The sequence below is a fragment of the Protopterus annectens genome, chromosome 4.part0 (assembly GCF_019279795.1).
Source record: "Protopterus annectens isolate FY-2018-M chromosome 4.part0, PAN1.0, whole genome shotgun sequence".
Taxonomy (NCBI): domain Eukaryota; kingdom Metazoa; phylum Chordata; order Ceratodontiformes; family Protopteridae; genus Protopterus; species Protopterus annectens.
The window spans coordinates 973,738,247-973,760,232 of NC_056733.1; the positions used below are offsets into that span (position 1 = coordinate 973,738,247).

Below are 21,986 nucleotides of genomic sequence, written 5' to 3' on the forward strand. Positions count from 1 at the left end.
AGTCTGGCCCAAGTTTTTCAGTATGGCATCTGCCGGTCTTCAGGCCTCAGATATTCCTAAAAAGCACAAGGACAAAGACCGAGACCGGCTTCAGAGAATCAAATCTCCCGATGATGCTAGGTTGGTCGTCAGTTCAGCGGTAGTCAAGTGAGGTGCCTTTGCAGCCCCTGCAGTCCATGGATTTTCAGGCCCAGGCCTCTGGTGAGACCATTTCTGAGTCCTGTATGCCTCTGGCTTCCATTTCAAGTTCCGACCTTCAGCTTGCAACAGAGAAAGCTGTAGTTTGACAACCTCCTCTGTGGCCAAGCCTCCTGAGTCCTTCCATCTGTCAGGTAAATCTTCTAGTCGCAAGCTTGTGAAGAAACAGGCTCCAGTTGCTCCCCGTTCTCCTCAATCTCAGATGGTTAAAATGGCTAACAATTTTTTGACTCTTATTAGGAGCTCTCAGCCGCCTCCTTCAAAAGAGGTAGGGATCTCTCTCCAGAAGCTTTGTCTTTTTCAGACTCGGACTCTGCTAGCATTTCAGCTAATGAAGAGGTAGTTTCTCAGACTTATTCTGGGTTTGAGGATTCTGATGCAGAGGACTCCATTCCTTCCGCTTCTCCTCCAGAAAATTTTTCTTTTGGTGATACTTTGAATACTCTTAGGGAACATTTTAAATGGGAAGGTCAGGAATATTCTCAATCTAAAAAGAGAATCAGACAGTTTTTGGATTTGCCTCAACACAAGCCTCTGGCTATTCCTCCTGTGTGGGTGGTGGTGGATGATGTTTTTCTGGAAAATTCCTTGAATCCTAACTCTGTTCCTCCTGCACCGAGGAAACCTGACAGGTACTATAGAGTTCCTGATTCACATTTGTTTCTCTACCGTAATCCTCTGGCTGACCCAGAAGTTATTTCTCAGGGGCCTAAAGGGGTTAAGGCTACTGTTTCCAGTAATTCTATTCCTTCTGATATGGAATCTAGACAGATGGGGGAAGAAGGTTTATACTTTTGCCACTCTTGCTGTTAGGTCTATCAATTGTCTCTTTCATATGCTGAAGTGTCAGCAGCATACTTTAGAGGCTATTAGGTCAAACATTTCAACTGTACCCCTTTTGGGGGAGAACAAAGTTTTGCAGGATTTACTGAATTCTGCCAGTCTTGTCAATAAGCATTCTTTACACTGTGGTTTTGATGCTCTTGAGGCTTCCTGCAGAGCTGCAGCTAATGGATCTGTTAGGAGGCATGCTTGGCTCGGGGAATAGCCTCTTCCAGAGTCGGTCAAGGCAAAGCTTTTAGATACTCCCTTGCACAAAGACACTCTTTTTGGCAGCAAAGCTGAGGAGGTGCTCAAGAAGATGGAGGATAAAGCCAAGTCCATGCAAACAGTTAAGGACTTTCTGCAAGTTCAGCCTCCTTGTTTTAGCAGGAACTACCCTTCTAAGAGTTGGACTTTCCTGATACTAGCAGGCAGAACCATTTCAGGACTAGAGGTTACAAATCTGCTAGGGGTCTGGAGGCTACTCCTCAGAGGACTAAACATTGGCATGCCTCCACGTCTAAGTCGGGAAGTTCCAAGCCCACATCTCAGGCCAAGCATTCTCAATGACTTTGTCCTACTTCTGCCTATTCCTGCTTGCCCGGAGTCTCCTTTAGGGGGAAGGTTGGCCCTGTTTTCAAAGGTTTGGGGCACCACCACAGACGACAAATGGGTACTCAGAACTGTATCCCTAGGACACAAATTTTCTTTCCACACCTTCCCCAGGTTCAAAGGATTCTCGGACATTCCTTCAAATTAAAGGGCAGAAGTAGAAAAGCAAGTGTTGGCTCTATTGCATCTGGGGGCAATAGAATCAGCTCCTGCTCAGCAGATAGGCCAAGGCTTCTACTCCAGACTTTTCCTAGTGCCAAAAAAGGAGGGCACTTGGCGTCCTATCCTAGATCTTTCCATTCTGAAATCTTTCCCGATGATTCCAAAGTTCAAAATGCTCACTCTTCATCAGTTGCTTCCAGTGTTGGACAAGGACTCTTGGCTGGTAACTTTAGAGCTCAAGGAAGCCTATCTGCACATCCCTATCTGGGAAACCTGCAGGCGGTTTCTTCACTTCAGAGTGGACAGGCAACATTATCAATTCTCTGCACTGCCCTTTGGCTTATCTACTGCTCCCAGAGTTTTTACAAAGTGCCTGGATCCAGTCATTGCCTTTTGCAGGCAGAAGAACATACAGATTTATCCTTACTTGGGCAACTGTCTGATTGAAGCAATGTCTCGGGAGCAGCTGTTGGATTTGAAATTTGTAAAGACTCATCTCTCTTCCCTGGGTTACACTCTCAACAAGCAGAAGTAAAAAAAATGGTACCAACCAAAGAGATAACATTCCTGGGAGTGAGTCTGAACACAGCCGCCCAGATGATATATCTCACCCAGGAGAAGCAGACAACTCTTTCAGTTTACTTCAAGGACTTGGCAGGCCTGTCCCAGCTCCCTGCAAGGAAATACCTCCAAGCTCTGGGATTCATGGCTTCTTTTGTTCTCATGATTCCATACGCAAAACTGCATATGAGGAAATTGCAATGGTATCTCAAAAATGTTTGGTGTCAACATACTCAGAACCGGGAGGAAATTGCAATGGTACCTCAAGAATGTTTGGTGTCAACATGCTCAGGACCTGGATGGAATAGTGACATATCGATCATATCTTTTTCTTTTTGCGTGGTCCGATGCAGAAGCTGTTTTGTGCAGTGCAGTTGGCGTTTTGAAATATTTCGAATCAGAGTTGGCTAAGTATCCCGTTGGGGAATATTTTGGTTTTGCCTCAGTATTTAACGGATGTCAGAAAAGTGAATAACTGTATTTTGCCAGATTAGTGTTTGGACAAACAGCGAAGCCTAGGGTTGATGAACCCAGAGGTTTTGCCAGGAGTTTCTATGGAGGCCAGGCTGAGGGGGCTTCTCAGGTAACTATTCTTCCCTCTCTTCCCAAAGTAGTTAGAGCCTCTCCTTCTGTTGCCAAAACTTCTTTTAGAGGTAGGCCAAGTTCAGCTTCAGTAGGGGCTTCTCCTAGCATTAAACATATGCTTAAAATGGCAGAAGATTTGATTACTATGATTAGAGGTTCTATGGGCCCTCCTGATAAGAGGCCTAGGGTGGAACCAGAGTTTGATAGTTTTGAGCAGGGTTCAGGGGCTTCTGAGTCTTCTACGGAAGATTTGCAGGAGTATCCTCATTATTCTGATTCTGATGTGGATGATGCCACTCCTTCGGCTTCTCCTCCTGAGGATTTTTCATTTTCAGAGACTCTGCATTCCATGAGGGAGCACTTTAAATGGGAAGGCCAGGATTACTCTGATTCAGGAAGAATTCTTGTTTTTACCCCAGCATAGGCCCTTAGCTATACCTCCTGTGTTGAATGTGGTGGAAAATGTTTTTGCAGAGGCTTCCCTGAACCCTGATTCTTTGCCTCCTGCTCCTGTTAAACCTGATAGGTACTATAGGGCTCATAAGTATTTGTTTAAGAGTCAGAAACTGTTTCTCAGGGGCCTAAAGGTGTTAAGGCCTCTGTGGTTAAAATCCTGTTCCCACTGACAAAGAGGCAAGGCGTTGGATAGGTGGGGTAAGAAAGTGTATACTTCTTCCACTCTAGCCATGAGGCGTTGAATTGTCAGTTTCACATGCTGAAATATCAAAATTATCTCCTTTCACAATTGAAATCTAAGGTGGATGCTTTGGCGGAAGGTATTGATTGTAAAGAATTGCTGGATTTAGTTTATGTGTCTGAACAAGTGGGCAAGCATTCTTTGCAATGTGGTTTTGATGCTGTGCAGGCCTCCTCGAGGGTGGCTGCCACTAGTTCTGTTCTTCGCAGGCATGCCTGGTTGAGGGATCAGAATTTGGCTGAGCATGTTAAGACAAGTCTGATGTGTTGTTTGGTTCACCTGTGGAAGCAGTTTTAAAGAAAATGGAGGACAAAGCTAAGTCTATGCAAACTGTTAAAGATTTTTTGCAGGGGCAGCCACCGAAGTTTAGTAGAAATTGGCCTGCTGGACATATCCTGCTTATGATTCCCAGTCTGGTTCTTGAACAGGAGTTCACCTGCTCAGACTTCTGGTGAGGGCAGGGGTCAGTCCTTTCGTAAACAGACCCAATGACCTGCCTTTTCAGCTGCCAGTAGATTCTCGTCTGGCAGCACTGTCTCTTTTCAAAGAAAATTGGGATTTAATTACTCAAGACAGATGGGTGTTGGACATCATTCACCACGGTTACAGATTTTATTTCCATACAATGCCCCTTTCAAAGGCATGCCAGGCGTTCCTCCTCCACAAAGAAAAGAGGCTCACAAGCAAGTTTCTCAGTTACTCCAAATGGGGCCATTCAGCCAGTCCCTGTATCAGAAAGGGGCCTAGGATTTTATTCTCGCCTGTTCCTAGTACCAAGATTTTGGATTTATCTCTCCTCAACACTTATCTGGACATTCCCAAGTTCAAGATGTTGACGTTACAACAGCTTTTACCTGCTGGGCAAAGATCACTGGATGGTAACTTTAGATCTCAAGGAAGCTTACCTTCATGTGCCTATCCGCTAAGTTACAGGAAGTATCTGCGGTTTCGAGCTGGAGATTCTCATTATCAGTTCTCTGCATTGCCCTTTGGCTTATCTACTAGAGTATTCACAAAGGTTCTGGCTCAGTGGTAGCTTACTTCGGCTACAAGGAATTCAAATCTATCCTTATTTAGACGACTGCCTGATTCTGGCTCAAGAAAAGGAAGACCTTCTACAGCATCTGGAATATGTTATAGCAGTGCTAAGATGCCGAAATAAAGTCCAGTCTAGTACCCTCTCAAGACATGTGCTTTCTGGGTGTGAGACTGAATACGGACAAACAAAAGAGTCTATCACTTTACTTCCATCAACTATCTCATCAGTCCGTGCTGACTGCAAAGACAGTCCTTCAAGCATTAGGGTTCATGGCATCTTGTATTCTGGTGCTTCCCAATGCCAAACTGCATATGAGGAAGTTACAATGGTATCTCAAAATGTATGGACACAGCACTGCCAGGATTTAGACACTGTCATTCAAATAATACCTTGCCTTCAAAGAATTTTTGTGGTGGGCTCAGGAATGTCACCTAAACAAGGGACTCTCTGTGACACGGAGGCGAGTCAGATTTTAACGACAGATGCCTAGCTCATCTAAATGGAAAGTGGATACAAGACAAGTGGCCTGCCAGACTACAGCATCTACATATCAACATGAAGGAGATGTTAGCAGTCCAGTTTGCATTAATGGCTTTCAAGGAATTACTTCTTCCAGGGCAGGTGTTGATTCTAACAGACAACACAACTGTCATGTGGTACATCAACAAGCAGGGAACACATTCTTATCCTCTATGCAGGCAAGCAATGATTTTATGGGAGCAACTAACTCTTCAGGCAAGGTTTCTGCCAGGAGCACAGAACTCCTTAGCAGATGTGTTAAGCAGACAAATCATGGATCCGTGGAAACTGGATCTTCATGTATTTCAGAAATTGACAGTGTCATGGGGAACTCCAGACATAGATCTGTTCGCTTCTCCACTAAACCACCAGCTGCCAAAGTATTGCACAAAGGGGTTTCATCACACAGCTTGGAAAGTGGATGCTCTGTCTTTCAGTTGGAAAAACCTTCATGTGTATGCCTTTCCACCTCTGCCTCTTCTTCCAAAGGTACTATTAAAGGTCAGACAAGACAGGCCAAGGATGATTTTGATAGCTCCAGATTGGCCTCGGCAACACTGGTACCCACTACTACGGAGTCTGGTAACCTGGCCGTTACCTCTGATTCCTCATCTGTTATCTCAGAAGGACGGTCATCTGCTCAATGTCAAGCTTCACTCTCTTCATCTAACAGCCTGGCATATTCTGTGTTGAAACACAGCAGGTCTCAACTTCCTCAACAAGTTTTAAATGTGATTATGGAAGCTAGAAGACCTAGTACAAGGAGAAAAATGGAAGAGATTTTTATTTTGGAGTACAGCAAAGAATTTGGAGATTTCTGAGCCTAATTTGAGTGTGGCTCTTCAATATCTTACTGAGTTATTGGACAAAGGTTTGTCCTTCTCTTCCATTAAGATTCATGCTGCAGCAATTTCAGCTCACTATGATTGTGACCCACCTTTGTTTATCCTTTGTTCAAGCAGTTTCTTAGAGGGCAAAGAATATAAGACCAGAGCTCCTACTCCTGCTTGGGATCTCAATTTTGTGTTGGAAAAACTTACTCCACAACCTTTTGAGCCTGCAGCTACTGCTGAATTGAAATACTTGTCATGGAAGACTGCTTTTCTGTTGGCTATTACTTCTGCAAGAAGGGTGTCTGAGTTGCAGGCCCTTATGGCAGTCGAGCCCTTTTGATTTTCCATAAGGATAGGGTATCACTAATCCTTCCTTTATGCCTAAGGTGGTTTCTAGTGTGGCTTTAAACCAAACTATTCATTTGCCTACTTTTTATGCAGACCCCAAAATAAAGGGGAAAAGATTTTGCATACTTTAGATGTACACAGGCAATTGCGTTATTACTTAAGCAGGACTAAGGATTTTAGGCAGTCTCAGCAGTTGTTTGTTTCTTTTGCTTTGAGTTGGGCAAGCCTGTGTCAAAACAAACTATTTCTAGGTGGATTGGCTTTGCATTGCATTTTGTTATTCCCATCATGGCAAGGAGGTTCCAGCTGGGATTAGGCCTCATTCCACTAGGGCTACTGCCACTTCAACAGCATTTCTGGCAACTAAGGATATTTTGGAAGCAGCTACTTGGAGTTCAGTGCATACTTTCTCTAAGCATTATCACCTTCCTATCTACTCTAAGTCTAGGGCTGGTTTTGCCACAGCTGTTTTGCAAGGCATGTTGTCAGCTCCTGCTTCTTTCTGATTTGCCAGCCTCCCTTACCTCTGCTTTGGGATTCTACGGACTGCAGCAATGGAAAGCGAAGAACATAGTACAGTTTTGTACCTACCATAAATGTAGATGTTTCCTTCCCCTCTGTGTTTAGGGTTGGTTGTGTAGGTGAGTTTACATGCTTATATTTTTGTATGTATTGTTCATGTTTTGGTGCAGGTATTTTGGGCCTTGTCTTTTTAGGGTCTTCTGACATCTGGGGCAAGAAAAGACTGAGGATACAGACTAACTCTGGTATTCGGGCCGACTGGATGCGGACTATACCCAATAGTAAGGACTGCAGCAATGGAATCCTCGAACATCTACATTTATGGTAGGTACAAAACTGTACTTTCCTCTGCTTCCATGTCTGCAGAGAGAGTTTCTGTGGTGGGCAACAGCCTGTTTACAAAACAAGGGGCATGTCTTTCAGTCCACCTCCTGCAAGTCAAGTCCTGACTACAGACTCATTGGTTTACGCCTGGGGAGCTCACCTGAATGGCAGGTGCATACAGGGGCATTGGAAAGCCCAGCAGAGGCACTTGCACATAAACCTGAAAGAGTTAATTGCAGTTCAGCAGGCCTTACTGACTTTCAAGCATCTTTTTTCGCCTGGAACTCTGCTGGTCAGGACAGACAACACCACAGTCATGTGGTACATCAACAAGCAGGGAGGGACTCATTCTTACCCCCCTGTGCAGGCAGAGCATGATTCTATGGACCACAGCAGCTTCTTCAGGCAGACCTCTTCTGGCTCAGTTTATTCCAGGGAGGCTCAGTGTTTTGGCAGACCATATGAGCAGACGAACTTTGGATCCTCACAAGTGGCAACTGAATAGAGCAGTCTTTTACAGCATCATTCAGCGCTGGGGCACTCCGTAGTTGGACCTTTTCTCTTTCCCGGTCAACCACCTTCTGCTACTCTTTTGCACCAGACATCATCACAGCAAAGCGTGGAGAGTGGATGCTCCGCCTTTCCCTTGGGCACTACTTTCAGTTTGCCTTCCCTCCTCTTCCAAGAGTGTTGTTGAATATCAGGGATGAAAGACCAAGGACCATTCTCATAGCCCCAGACTGGCCCAGGCAGCATTGGTATCCTCTGCTTCGCAGTCTATCCCAGCTTCCTCCGTGGCATCTTCCTCTGAAGCCAAATCTTTGGGTTCAGGAGGGGGGAAAGATTCTGCACCCTCATCTTCAGATTCTCCATTTGGCAGCTTGGCTTATTGTATGAATCCGTCTATTCCTTTTTCCGTTTCCCAGCAGGTGATTGACATACTTCGTGAGGTCAGGAGGCCTAGCACTAGGAAGTCCTAGGCTGGCAAATGGGAAAGATTCTCTCATTGGATGCAAGCTAAAGGGGAATCTTTTTCTCCGCCTACTCTTCCTCTGATTTTGGAATATTTGGCTGAGTTGCTCCAAAGTGGACTTTCCCTTATTTCTATCAAGATTCATGCTTCAGCTATTTCTTCTTACAGTTCTTTCAAGCAGCCCATTTTCTCTCATCCCTTGATGAAAATGTTTCTCAGAGGTGCTAGCAACTTAAAACCTCCCAGAAGGGCCCCTACTCCAGCCTGGGACCTTAATTTTGGGTTGGAAAAGCTCATTCTTCCTCCTTTTGAGCCAACTGCCACCACTAATTTAAAGTATCTGTCTTGGAAGACTGCATTCCTTTTGGCTATATCTTCAGCAAGGAGAGTTTCAGAACTGCAGGCGTTGATGACTGTGGAACCTTTTCTCATATTCCATGCAGATCGGGTCTCCCTAAGGACAAATCCTTCTTTTATGCCGAAGGTGGTTTCTAGCTTGACTCTTAACCAGTCCATTCACCTTCCTACCTTCTTTCCTAATCCTCAAAATAGAGGTGAAAGGATCCTACATTCTCTTGATGTGCACAGACAGCTTAGGTTTTACCTGGGCGGGACTAAAGACCTTCGGAAATCAGCTCAGCTATTGCTCAGTTTTGCTCCTGGAGCTCGGGGCAAAGCTATTTCTAAGCAAACCATTTCTAAATGGATCGCACATTGTATTTCTTTCTGTTATTCCTTTCATGGCAAGGTTTCTCCTCAGGGTGTAAGGACCCACTCAACAAGAGCAACCTCTACTTCTGCAGCTTTTTTAAGGGGTGTCCCTATGAAAGATATTTTAGAGGCTGCCACATGGTCTTCTGTACATACTTTCACAAAGCACTATAATTTGCCTTTGTTTTCTAGATCTAGGGCAGGGTTTGCCACTGCTGATGTTCTTCATGTTTCACTGTTGCAGTCATTACATTTGGGTTATCTGCTTGCAGGTAGCCCTCAGTCGGCCTGATTAACATAGTCTTGGGTCCTGCGTCGGTTGCTTTCCCTTCTTCCATGACGTCAGGTCGTCAGGGGTATAAAATATGCAGCCGATGCTATTACATCAGTCTTTCTTGCCATGTGGTGCCCAAAGCAGTTCGCAAGTGCCGGTCGGCCGACGCCTGAAATTTTCGATGTTCTTCATCTCTCATTGCTGCAGTCATAACCTGTGGGTAGTCCGCTGTCCTCGGTCGGCCCGAATACCAAAGTATTAGGCTGGCGTTGGTCATGGGCGCTCAGATCTGACGTCAGTGCGTCCTGGTATTAAAGCGCATGACCGACGTCATATCCTCAGTCTTTTTTGCCGCATGGTCCGAAGCAGAAGCAGCGTTTGCAAGTGCCGTTCGGCATTCTGAAATTTTCGTATTTTGAGTTTCAGACTGAAACCAAGTTGGGCTAAGTACCCCGTTGGGGAATATTTTTGTTTTTTCTTGCCTCAGTTAATTCCGGATGTCAGAAAAAGTGAATAATTGTATTTCTTGTGGGAAACAGATACCGCATAGGGATTACCACTCTCTCTGTATTCCTTGTTTGGGGCCTGAGCACGTAGTCAGGTGTCGCTTTGTGCTAGGTTTAATAAGCGCACCATTAAGCGTAGGTTAGATTGTGCTAGGCTTGTCTTTGGTAGCGGTGTAATTACAATATGCCGTCGGATCCTCCGGCCGCTACTGCTAAGAAGCGCAAGGAAAAATCGTTAAGGTCCAAGCAGGATGAGTCATCCGTTCCGGACGCCGGTTCTTTAGAAACTACGCTGGAATCTGTAGATCCAGCCGAGGTTTCAGCTGAGTCTCAGGGGGAGACGTTAATTTTGCAAGATGTGGCCTCTCAGGTGTCAGGTCAGGCTGAGGGGGCCTCTCAGGTTGCTGTACTTCCTTCTTTGCCTAAGGTGGTTAGGCCTTCTCCTTCAGTCTCTAAGGTACCTTCTAAGGGCAGGCCTGGTTTGCCTTCCTCAGGTGTCAGTCCTAGTTCTGCAGGCTCTGTGCCTAAAAAACACATGCTTAAAATGGCAGAAGATTTAATTTCCTTAATCAGGGTTCTATGCCCCTCCAGATAAGAGGCCTAGGGTGGAGCCAGAGGTGGAAAGTTTGGAACAGGCTTCAGATTACTCAGAGTCTTGCTGAAGACACTCAGGATTTTCCTCCTTATTCAGATTCAGGCAGAGGATTCCAGTCCTTCTGCTTCTCCTCCAGAGGATTTTTTTCTCAGAAACCTTGCATTCTATGAGGGAGCATTTTAAATGGGAAGGTCAGGATTTCTCGGATTCGAAAGAGGCTTAGGGAATTTTGTTTTACCACAACATCGGCCCTTAGCTATACCTCCTGTTTTGGATGTTGTTCAGGATGTTTTCTCTGAGGCTTCCCTTAATCCAGACTCTTTGCCTCCTGCGCCAGTTAAACCAGATAGGTATTACAGAGTGCCTGAGGCTCATAAATATCTGTATAAGAGCCCAAGGGCTGACCCAGAAACTATTAGTCAGGGACCTAAGGGTGTCAGGGCTTCTGTTGTAAAGAATCCAGTTCCTATGGATAAAGATTCTAGAGCTTTGGATAGGTGGGGTAAAAAGTGTACACCTCTTCCACTCTAGCAATGAGGGCTTTGAATTGCCAGTTTCATATGTTAAAGTACCAGAATTTTCTCCTTACTCAATTAAAATCTAAGGTAGATGCTTTGGCAGAGGGCATAGAGTGTAAGGAATTACAGGAGTTGGTTCATGCCTCTGATCAGGTGGGTAAGCATTCTTTGCAGTGTGGTTTCGATGCTTTACAGGCTTCTTCCAGGGTGGCTGCCACTGGATCAGTTATTCGCAGGCACGCCTGGCTTAAGGATCAGAATTTGTCAGAGCATGTTAAAGCTAGAATTTTGGATGCTCCTTTACAGCCTGAAGTTTTGTTTGGTCCTCCTGTGGAGTCTGTCTTAAAGAAAATGGAAGACAAGGCTAAGTCTATGCAGACTGTTAAAGATTTTTTGCAGGTGCAGCCCCCTAAGTTTAGCAGGAATTGGCCTACTAAGGCATGGGCTTACCCTTCTTCTGATTTACAGTCTAGGGGCTGATCTAGACGTGGTAGGGGCAGAGCTCAGGGTTCTTTCAGGCCTAGAACGTGGAGTTCCCCTGCACAATCTACAGGTGAGGGCAGGGGCCAGTCCTTTCGTAAACAGGCCCAATGACCTGCATCTTCAGCTGCCAGATCCCTCCTGTCTGGCAGCTCCTTTGGGAGGGAAGTTAGCACTTTTCAAGCAAAACTGGCTTTTAGTCACCCAGGACAAATGGGTATTGGACATTATAAACCTTTCAAAGGCATGCCAGACGTTCCTCCTCAGCAAAGAGTAGAGGCTCACAAACAGATTTCTTTACTTCTTCAAATGGGGGCTATACAGCAGGTCCCTATGTCAGAAGTGGGCCTAGGATTTTATTCTCGCCTGTTTCTTGTACCAAAGAAAGGAAACACTTGGAGACCAATTTTGGATTTATCTATCCTCAACACATACCTGGGCATTCCAAAATTCAAAATGTTGACGTTGCAACAACTTCTGCCTCTGTTGGGCAAAGATCACTGGATGGTAACTCTGGATCTCAAAGAGGCTTATCTTCATGTTCCTATCAGGCCCAGTTGCAGGAGATTCCTGCGTTTTCGGGCTGGGACTTTACATTATCAGTTCTCTGCATTGCCCTTTGGCTTATCTACTGTGCCCAGGGTGTTCACAAAGGTTCTGGCTCCGGTGATAGCCTTCTTAAGGTTAAGAGGAATACAAATTTATCCTTATTTGGACGATTGCCTGATTCTTGCTCAGGACGAAAACAAGCTTCTTCACCATCTACAGTATGTTATGGCAGTGTTAAGGTGCCTAGGGTATTCTGTGAACGAAACAAAGTCCAGTCTAGTACCCTCTCAGGAAATGTGCTTTCTGGGTGTGAGACTGAATACAGCTTCTCAGATGGCTTTTTTGATCCCGGACAAGCAAAGGAACCTTACACTTTACTTCCAGCAATTGTCTCTACGGTCCAGGCTGACTGCAAGGACAGTCCTTCAAGCCTTGGGGTTCATGGCATCTTGTATTCTGGTGCTTCCCAATGCCAAACTGCATATGAGGAAGCTACAATGGTATCTCAAAAATGTATGGACACAACACTGCCACGATCTGGACACTGTCATTCAAATAATACCTTGCATTCAAAAGGAATTTTTGTGGTGGGCTCAGGAATGTCACCTAAACAAGGGACTCTCTGTGACCCGACCAGAGGCGAGTCAGATCTTAACGACAGATGCCTCGGACAAGGCTTGGGGAGCACACCTCCATGGAAAGTGGGTTCAAGACACGTGGCCTGCCAGACTTCAACATTTACATATCAACTTGAAGGAGATGTTAGCAGTCCAATTTGCATTGATGGCTTTCAAGGATTTACTTCACCGGGACAAGTGTTGATTCAAACAGACAACACAACTGTCATGTGGTACATCAACAAGCAAGGGGAACCCATTCGTACCCTCTTTGCAGACAAGCTATGATTCTGTGGGAGACTGCTCTCAGTTTGCACCTCACTCTTCAGGCAAGGTTTCTGCCAGGAGCATAGAACTCCTTAGCAGATGTTTTGAGCAGACAGATGGTGGATCCCCACGAGTGGAAGTTGGATCCTCATGTATTTCGACAGTTGACAGTGATATGGGGGACTCCAGACATAGATCTGTTCGCTTCTCCACTAAATTTCCAGTTGCCAAAGTTTTGCACGAAGATGTTTCATCCCACAGCTTGGAAAGTGGATGCTCTATCATTCAGTTGGAGCAATCTTCACGTCTATGCCTTTCCTCCTCTGCCTCTCCTTCCCAAGGTGCTCTTGAAGGTCAGACAAGACAAGCCCTCCATGATTCTAATAGCTCCAGATTGGCCTCGACAGCACTGGTACCCTCTGCTGAGGAGTTTAGTACGGGAGCCTCCTTGGCCTTTGCCTTCAATTCCACACCTTTTGTCTCAGGCGGGCAATCATTTCCTCAATGTCAGGATTCAGTCCCTGCATCTAACAGCCTGGCATATTCTGTTCTAGAACCTGGAGGGTCGAAGCTTCCTCAACAAGTTTTGAATGTTATTTTGGAGGCCAGAAGGCCTAGTACAAGGAAAGTTTATGCTGATAAATGGAGGAGATTTTTTATTTGGAGCACAGCAAAGAGCTTTGATGTTTCCAGGCCTAATTTGAGTGTTTCCCTTCAATATCTTACAGAATTATTAGACAAAGGTTTGTCTTTCTCCTCTGTAAAAGTTCATGCTGCAGCCATTTCTGCTCACTATGACTGTGACCCACTGTTATTCTCTCATCCTTTGTTTAAACAATTCCTTAGAGGGGCAAAGAACATAAGACCCCCACGTAGAGCTCCTACTCCTTCCTGGGATCTCAATTTTGTGTTGGAAAAACTTACTTTACCTCCTTTTGAACCTGCAGCTACTGCTGAGTTAAAGTTTTTGTCTTGGAAGACTGCTTTTTTGTTGGCCATTACGTCTGCTAGGAGGGTATCTGAATTACAGGCTCTAATGGCGGTTGAACCCTTCCTGATTTTTCATAAGGATAGGGTATCTCTGCGTACTAACCCTACTTTTATGCCTAAAGTGGTTTCAAATGTGGCCTTGAACCAATCTATTCATTTGCCTACTTTTTATGCTGATCCCCAAAATAAAGGGGAGAAAATTTTGCACACTTTGGATATTCATAGGCAGTTGCGTTATTATTTGAGCAGGACTAAAAGGTTCAGACAGTCTCAACAGTTATTTGTTTCTTTTGCTTTGAGCTCTCAGGGGAAACATGTTTCTAAACAAACTATTTCTAAGTGGATTGGCCATTGTATTGCTTCTTGTTATTCTCATCATGGTAAGGAGATTCCGGCTAGAAATCAGACCTCATTCCACTAGGGCTACTGCCACTTCTACTGCTTTTTTGAGGGGTGTAGCTACCACAGATATTTTGGAAGCAGCTACTTGGAGTTCAGTGCACACTTTTTCTAAACATTACCATCTCCCTCTTTATTCCAAATCTAGGGCTGGATTTGCCACTGCAGTCTTACAGGGCTTATTAGCAGCTCCCAATGCTTTATGATTTTGCCAACCTCCCTTTACTTTTGCTTTGGGATTCTACCCACAGGTTATGACTGCATCAATGTGAGATGAAGAACATAGTACAGTTTTGTACCTACCATAAATGTAGATGTTCGAAGATCCACATTGCTGCAGTCCAATTACCTCCCTCCTTCCCTCTGTAGTTTGGAGTGGTTGTTTGGTTTGGGTTGTAGATATTGTTTGTACATGGGTTTTGGAGGTTTTTCTATTTTAGGCTGTGGCCTTTCTTTTAGGGCCTTCTGACATCTGGGGCAAGAAAAGACTGAGGATATGACGTCAGTCATGCGCTTTAATACCAGGACGCACTGACGTCAGATCTGAGCGCCCATGACCGACGCCAGCCTAATACTTTGGTATTCGGGCCGACCGAGGACAGCGGACTGCCCACAGGTTATGACTGCAGCAATGTGGATCTTCGAACATCTACATTTATGGTAGATACAAAACTGTACTTTTTCGAGTTTCAGAACCGAAGTCTTCAACTAAAGCTAAGTACCCCATTGGGGAAACTTTCTTGCTCCTTACCGATGTCAGTAAAAGTTAATAATTGCATTACTTGTGGAAAGCAAATACTTCATAAAGATTTTCATTCGTACTGTATTCCTTGCCTAGGCCCTGACCACGACGTACCTTGCTGTTGGTTTTGTGCTTTATGTAATCAGCGCACTATCCGTCGTCGTTATATTTTCATCTCTAAACTTTTCGGTTCTCTGTTTAATTATCCAGAAATGTCATTGGTTAGTCATCCGACTACCGGAATTCCGAAAACGCAAAGACAGGCCGCCGAGGTCCAAAACTGCCAACACTTCCCCTAAGCCAGTCGCCAGTTCGCCAGTACTCAGTCAGGCGCTTTCGCAGCCCCCGATACCCGCTACTTCTGATTCGCAGGCCTCTACTGAGACCCATTCAGAGTCCGGTATGCCACGAGATGCTTCAACTATGGAACCCACAGATGTCTCGACCTTGGATGAGTCCGGAGCCGCTGTGCAGGCACCGGCTTCTGAGGGTGTATTCAGGCCTACGGACTTGCATATTAAACAGACACCTCCTTCTTTACTTGGGCCTAAATCTCTATCCATGCCTAAAATAATGACGCCCAGGCCACATGCTCAGACCTCTATGCCTAAAAAACAAATGATAAGAATGGCTGAAAATCTAATAACTCTAATCAGGGGTAGCCACCCCCCCTTCTAAGAGGCCTAGAACTGAAGTTGATTATGAATCTGATCAGGATTCTGTTTCTGATTCTTCTGATCAGGATTCTGTTTCTGATTCTTCTGATGACCTGGATTAGCCCTTATCTACTTATGAATATTGTGATGCAGAGAACTCCATTCCCTCTGCTTCCCCTCCTGAGGACTTTTCTTTTGGGGAAACCTTACATACTCTAAGGGAGCATTTCCACTGGGAGAGCCAGGATTTTTCTGATTCAAAAAAGAGGCTTAGGGATTTCCTTTTCCTGTCTCAGCATAGGCCTTTAGCTATTCCTCCTGTACTAGATATTGTTGATGATGCTTTTTCGGAATCTAGTTTGGCCCCTGATTCCCTGCCTCCTGCTCCCAGAAAACCTGACAGATACTACAGGGTCCCTAAGTCCCACAAGTTCCTTTTTAAAAATCCTATTGCAGATTCAAGTTTCACAGGGGCCCAAGGGCATTAAGGCATGGATCGAGATTTAGGCCTAAGTAAAGAGGGAGGCGTCGGTTTAATATGCTAAAAATCCTACCCCTTCTTATAGGGACTCCAGGGCGCTGGATAGATGTGTTAAGAAGGCTTATACTTATGCAACCTTGGCCATTAGGGCTTTAAACTGCCAGTTACATATGTTAAAGTATCAGCAGCATGTTATTGGACTGCTTAAACTGAAAATGATGTTTATTCCCGACTGTGTGGAAAATAAAGAATTACAGGATTTAATGCATTCTGCTGAACAAGTTGGAAAACATACTTTGTAATGTGGTTTTGATTCATTAGAGGCCTCTTGCAGGGCTGCTGTTACTGGGTCTGTGCTCAGAAGGCATGCTTGGCTTAAGGAGCAATCTTTGCCTGATCATGTTAAAGCTAAATTGTTGGATGCTCCTTTAAATCAGGACCGCCTGTTTGGTCACAAGGCTGAGGAAGTTCTTAAAAAGGTGGAAGATGATGCTAAATCTGTGCAAACTGTTAAAGATTTTTTTACAAGTTCAGCCTCCTAGATTTAGTAGGCACTGGCCCTCTAAGAATTGGTCCTTTCCAGCCCCTTCCAGGTCTTCTCAAGACACAGCAAACACCCCAGGTTTCAGTCCCAGGGGACACACAGAACTAAGCAGTGAGGGGCCTCCACTTCCAAATCTGGGAATAATAAGACCCCCCCGTGGTAAACTGTCTCAATGACGTCCTTTTAAAATTTCCAAGCACTTATCAACTGACTGCCCCTTTGGGGGGGAAAGATTGCTCTTCATGCAAAGAATTGGGAACTCATTACCCAGGACAAATGGGTTTTAAATATAGTGTCCCAGGGATACAGATTTCGCTTCCACACATTGCCAACACCAAGCGGGTGGCCCGGACCTCCCCCCAAATCAGTGGGCAGAGGTGCAAAAACAAGTACTTTCTCTCTTAAGCATGGGGGCTATTCACCTGGTACCAGAAGAGGAAAAGGGACAAGGTTTCTTCTCAAGACTTTTCCTGGTACCCAGAAAAGATAATTCATGGCGTCCTATCCTGGACCTGTCTACTCTTAAACACCTTTTTGGAGATTCCAAAATTCAAGATTCTGACTCTTCACCAATTACTTCCTATGCTAGGCAAAGATGCCTTGTTGGCAGCAATAGATTTAAAAGAAGCATACCTGCACATCCCAATCAGGGAATCTTGCAGAAGATACCTACGCTTCAAAACAGGCTACATGCACTATCAGTTCTCTGCACTGCCCTTTGGCTTATCTACTTCGCCCAGGGTGTTCACAAAGTGCCTAGCTCCAGTTATTGCATTTTGCAGGCAAAGAAATATTCAAATATACCCATACCTGGACGATTGTCTAATTCAGGCAGAAAACCAGGACATACTTTTGAATCATCTGGCCTTTGTACAAAGGGTTCTAACTTGTCTGGGGTACACCATCAATGAAAAGAAATCACACCTGGTACCCCATCAAATTATATTCCTGGGAGCAAGCTTGAATACAACTTCCCAGATGGCTTACCTCACGCCAGAGAAAAAATTCATTTGACAACCTACTTCAAACAAGTGGTCACAAAAACCCTGCTACCTGCAAGACAAATACTGCAAGCCTTTGGGGTTCATGGCCTCCTGCATTCTTCTAATTCCGTATGCAAGACTGCATATGAGGAAAACTACAGTGGTATCTAAAAAGCCTATGATGTCAACATTCTCAAGACGTAGAAACTGATTCCGATCATACCTTGCTACGCCTAGAGTTCCTTTGGTGGGCAGAGGCCTGCCACCAAAACAAGGGACTACCGTTCACATCATCCCCTGCCGCCCAGACCCTAACAGATGCATCAGACTATGCATGGGGGGGGGCTCACCTGGCAGGGAAGTGCATTCAGGGCAAATGGGACCCAAGTCAAATGCACCTGCATATCAATCAAAAAGAAATGTTAGCTGTACAGAATGCTCTGACAGCCGGCAAGGACCACATTCTTCCAGGACAACTAATGATAAAGATGGAAACACCACTGTTATGTGGTACATAAACAAGCAGGGGGGTACACATTCTTACCCCCTCTGCAGACTAGCCATGGCATTGTGGAATACAGCCTTGAGCTACCAGGTGCACCTACAAGCTCAGTTCCTGCCAGGAATATTAAATACACTGGCAGACGAACTAGGCAGAAATCTCATGGACCCACACGAGTGGAAACTGGAACCAAGGATTTTCAACATGTTGACAAGCAAATGGGGGAGCCCAGATATAGACCTGTTTGCCTCTCCCCAGAACTACCAATTGGACAAATTTTTGCACAAGGAGTCCCCACAAACAAGCCTGCAAAGTGGATGCTCTGTCCTTCAGCCTGCAAAGTGGATGCTCTGTCCTTCAGCTGGAAAAACCTATTAGTCTATGCCTTCCCCCCTCTGCCTCTGCTCTCCAAGGTACTACTAAAAATCAAACTGGATGGATTTGATTGCTCCAGACTGGCTGCGCCCACACTGGTACCCCCTCCTGCGCAGTATGACACGGTTATCTCCATGGCACCTGCCTCAGAATCCTTCCCTGCTATCTCAGCAGGAGAACCAGATTCTGCACCCTCAGCTTCTAACACTGAACCTTGCAGCCTGGCTAATTACTTAATCTTTCCTTTACCATCCCTCAGCAAACCTGTGATGGATATCATTTTAGAGGCAAGGAGGCCTAGTACTAGAAAATCTTATGCTGAAAAATGGAAAAGATTATGTGCCTGGAACCAGTCTCAAGGGATGAGCACAGCAGTGCCCAATTTACATCAGATTTTACAATACTTAACTGAGATGCTTCACAAGGGCCTGTCTTTTTCCTCTATTAAAATCCACGACTCAGCCATTTCAGCTCATTATAACACAGAACCTCCTCTCTTCTCTCATCCACTGCTCAAACAGTTCCTCAGAGGGGCCAAAAATTTGAGACCACCCAGGAGAGCTCGAACCCCAGCCTAGGACCTTAACTTTTGTCTTGGAGAAACTCACTCCACCTCCTTTCGAGCCAGCTGCTACTACAGACTTAAAATTTCTTTCTTGGAAAACAGATTTCCTTTTTAGCAATCACTTCAGCTAGAAGTGTATCTGAATTACAGGCCCTTATGGCAGTGGAGCCTTTCATCATATTTCATGCGGACAGGGTGTCCCTCAGAACCAATCTATCCTTTATGCCCAAGGTGGTATTCAGTGTGGCTCTTAATGAATCCATTCATTTGCTAACCTTCTTTCCCAATCCACAGAACAAAGGGGAACAGATACTGCACTCCTTAGATGTGCACAGACAACTTAGATTTTACTTGGACAGGACTAAACCTCAAAGGAAATCTGAACAACTGCTGGTGGCATTTGCTGCAGGGGCAGAGGGGAAGGCGGTTTCCAAGCAAATAATTTCTAAATGGATAGGCCATTGCATTCATTTCTGCTATAAGCACCATGGAAACCTATCCCACAGGGGATTAGACCCCATTCAACCAGGGCTGCATCTACCTCTATAGCCTTTCTCAGAGGCGTCCGTAGCAGAGACATCCTAGAAGCTGCTACCTGGAGTTCTGTACATACTTTCACCAGGCATAATCATTTGCCAATTTTATCTAAATCCAGAGCTGGCTTTGCCACTGCAGTCTTGCAGGGCCTTATAGCTCACCTTAATTCTAACTAAATTCCTCCTCCCAACCATAGCTTTGGGAATCTACCCAAATTTAATGACTGAATTAGTGAAACACGAAGAACATAGTACAGTTGTGTACACTTACCATAAATGTAGATGTTCAAGTGAATTCACTGTTGCAGTCCTAGTTACCCTCCCTCCAGCCCCCTAACTTCTTTTGACTATACCTTTACTATGCTTAAAAGCCTTTTTGGTGTTTTTGCTTTTTTGTTGGAGGTATATGTTTGTACTTTTATATTGAATTGCTTCCCATTAGGGGGCACCTGACATTTGGGGCAAGAAAAACTGATGTAATGGCGTTGGCTGCATGTTTTATACCCCTGACAACTTGACGTCATGGAAGAAGGGACAGCAACTGACATAGGACCTAAGACTTAATCAGGCCAACTGAGGGCTACCTGCAAGCAGATAACCCAAATGTAATGACTGCAACAGTGAGTACACTTGAACATCTACATTTATGGTAAGTGTACACAACTGTACTTTCCGCAGGGCATTATCTCCAATCCTTGATTCTGCTGGTTCTTCCTCCCCTTTCTCTGGGCTTTGGCAATCAACCCATTGGTTAGGACTGCAACAGTGAAACACGAAGAACATAGTACAGTTGTGTACACTTACCATAAATGTAGATGTTCGAGTGTCTTCACTGTTGCTGTCCTGGTTTCCCTCCATCCTTCCCTGTTTTGGTTTTCCTCTGCTCTCCTTTCCTGAGGTGCAGATTTTATTTGGTTTGTTTTGCCAAGGAATATTTATATTTCTCTAAAGCCTTGTATTTTTTTAGGGGCTCCTGACATTTGTGGCAAGAAAGACTGAGAAAGTGACGTCGACTGCCTCCTTTTGTATTTGGGACACTGACATCTAATACAACTGACGGCAGCCAACGTGATATCCCTTTACCTTTGGTATTCGGGCCGATCGAGGGCTACCGGCGGCAGGATAACCCATAAGTAAGGACTGCAACAGTGAATACACTCTAACATCTACATTATGGTAGCTGTACACAACTGTACTTTATGTGGTCACATACATGTGATGTATTATACTGCATTGTTTCTATGGTAGATCAGTCAGTTTGTGTGCATCTCTGAATTTCCCCTCAAAACATGTTGCCAGTCATTGCCATAGTGCACATAATGCTGTGCGCCATTTCATTGTGAATATTTCCGTAGCCTCTTTTTGCCTGTCTTGTGATTTCTGAGCATTGTGCCTTTATTAAGTGCATTTATGATGTATTTTTGCTATTTTGTTGGTTATGAAATTTCTTTGGCTTTTTGGCTTTATGCTTCACTGCTTAATCACCTCAGTACATTTTTATACAGAGTATGGATGTGTATATAGCTTTCTATTTATTTATTTTATCCCCTCACGCCCTTCCCACCAACCATCAAGCCTCTCCAATGGCACTTGGCCCATCTGTAGTCCCTGTGAATAGGGGACTGTTATTCAAGGAGACACTGAGGACCTTTTGTGCTCTCGCCAGCATCATGGCACGAGTGCATTTGTTTTTTTATTACAGCCTAATCCATCCCCAGGTGTTAATGTACAAACCTGCATTACCGCAGGTGTTGCCTGCGATGCATGTGTACTCTAGCACATGTCAGACAGGAGCTGTCATCACCAGCAGCTTGGAGAGCCACGGTCTACATCCTTGTACCAGCTCCTGCATTCCATGACACTGCAAAGCCACGGTCTGCATCCTTGTACCAGCTCCTGCATTCCATGACACTGCAAAGCCACGGTCTGCATCCTTCCCTGTACCAGCCCCTGCATTCTGTGACACTGGGGAGCTATGGTGTGCATCCTACCCTATACTAGCCCCTGTATTCCATAACACTGGGGAGCCACAGTCTGCATCCTTCCCTGTACCGGCCTTTGCATTCTGTGACACTGGGGAGCTATGGTCTGCATCCTTCCCTGTACCGGCCTTTGCATTCTGTGACACTGGGGAGCTATGGTCTGCATTCTTCCCTATACCATCCCTTGCATTCCATGATGCTGCAGAGCCATGGTCTGCATCCTTCGCTATACCAACCCCTGCATTCCATGACACTGGAATGATAGTTTAGCTGGGCAGTAGGCACCGTTCATTCTCTATTCCAGCTCCTTTAGTCACCTGGGCAGTAGTCGGGGCTTTATCCATGTACACTGCATGGCTGGCTTTTTATTTTTCTTTAGCTATGTTGCAGTTTCAGGGAGATAAAGCTTTTTGTTAATAATTGAATTATTTTTTGTTCATAGTTTATGGTATTGTATGACCTCTTGTGTTTTTTTTTTTTGACATTATTATTACTTTATTTCCATAGTATTTAGTATGT

General features: G+C 44.9%; 1 protein-coding gene across 4 annotated transcripts in view; it reads left to right on the plus strand.

The window, feature by feature from the left end:
- The window catches only part of LOC122799705 (mitogen-activated protein kinase 9), a 1,999,785-nt gene that overhangs the window by 207,437 nt on the left and 1,770,362 nt on the right, over positions 1-21,986 (plus strand). The gene's annotated exons all lie outside the window — the stretch shown is intronic.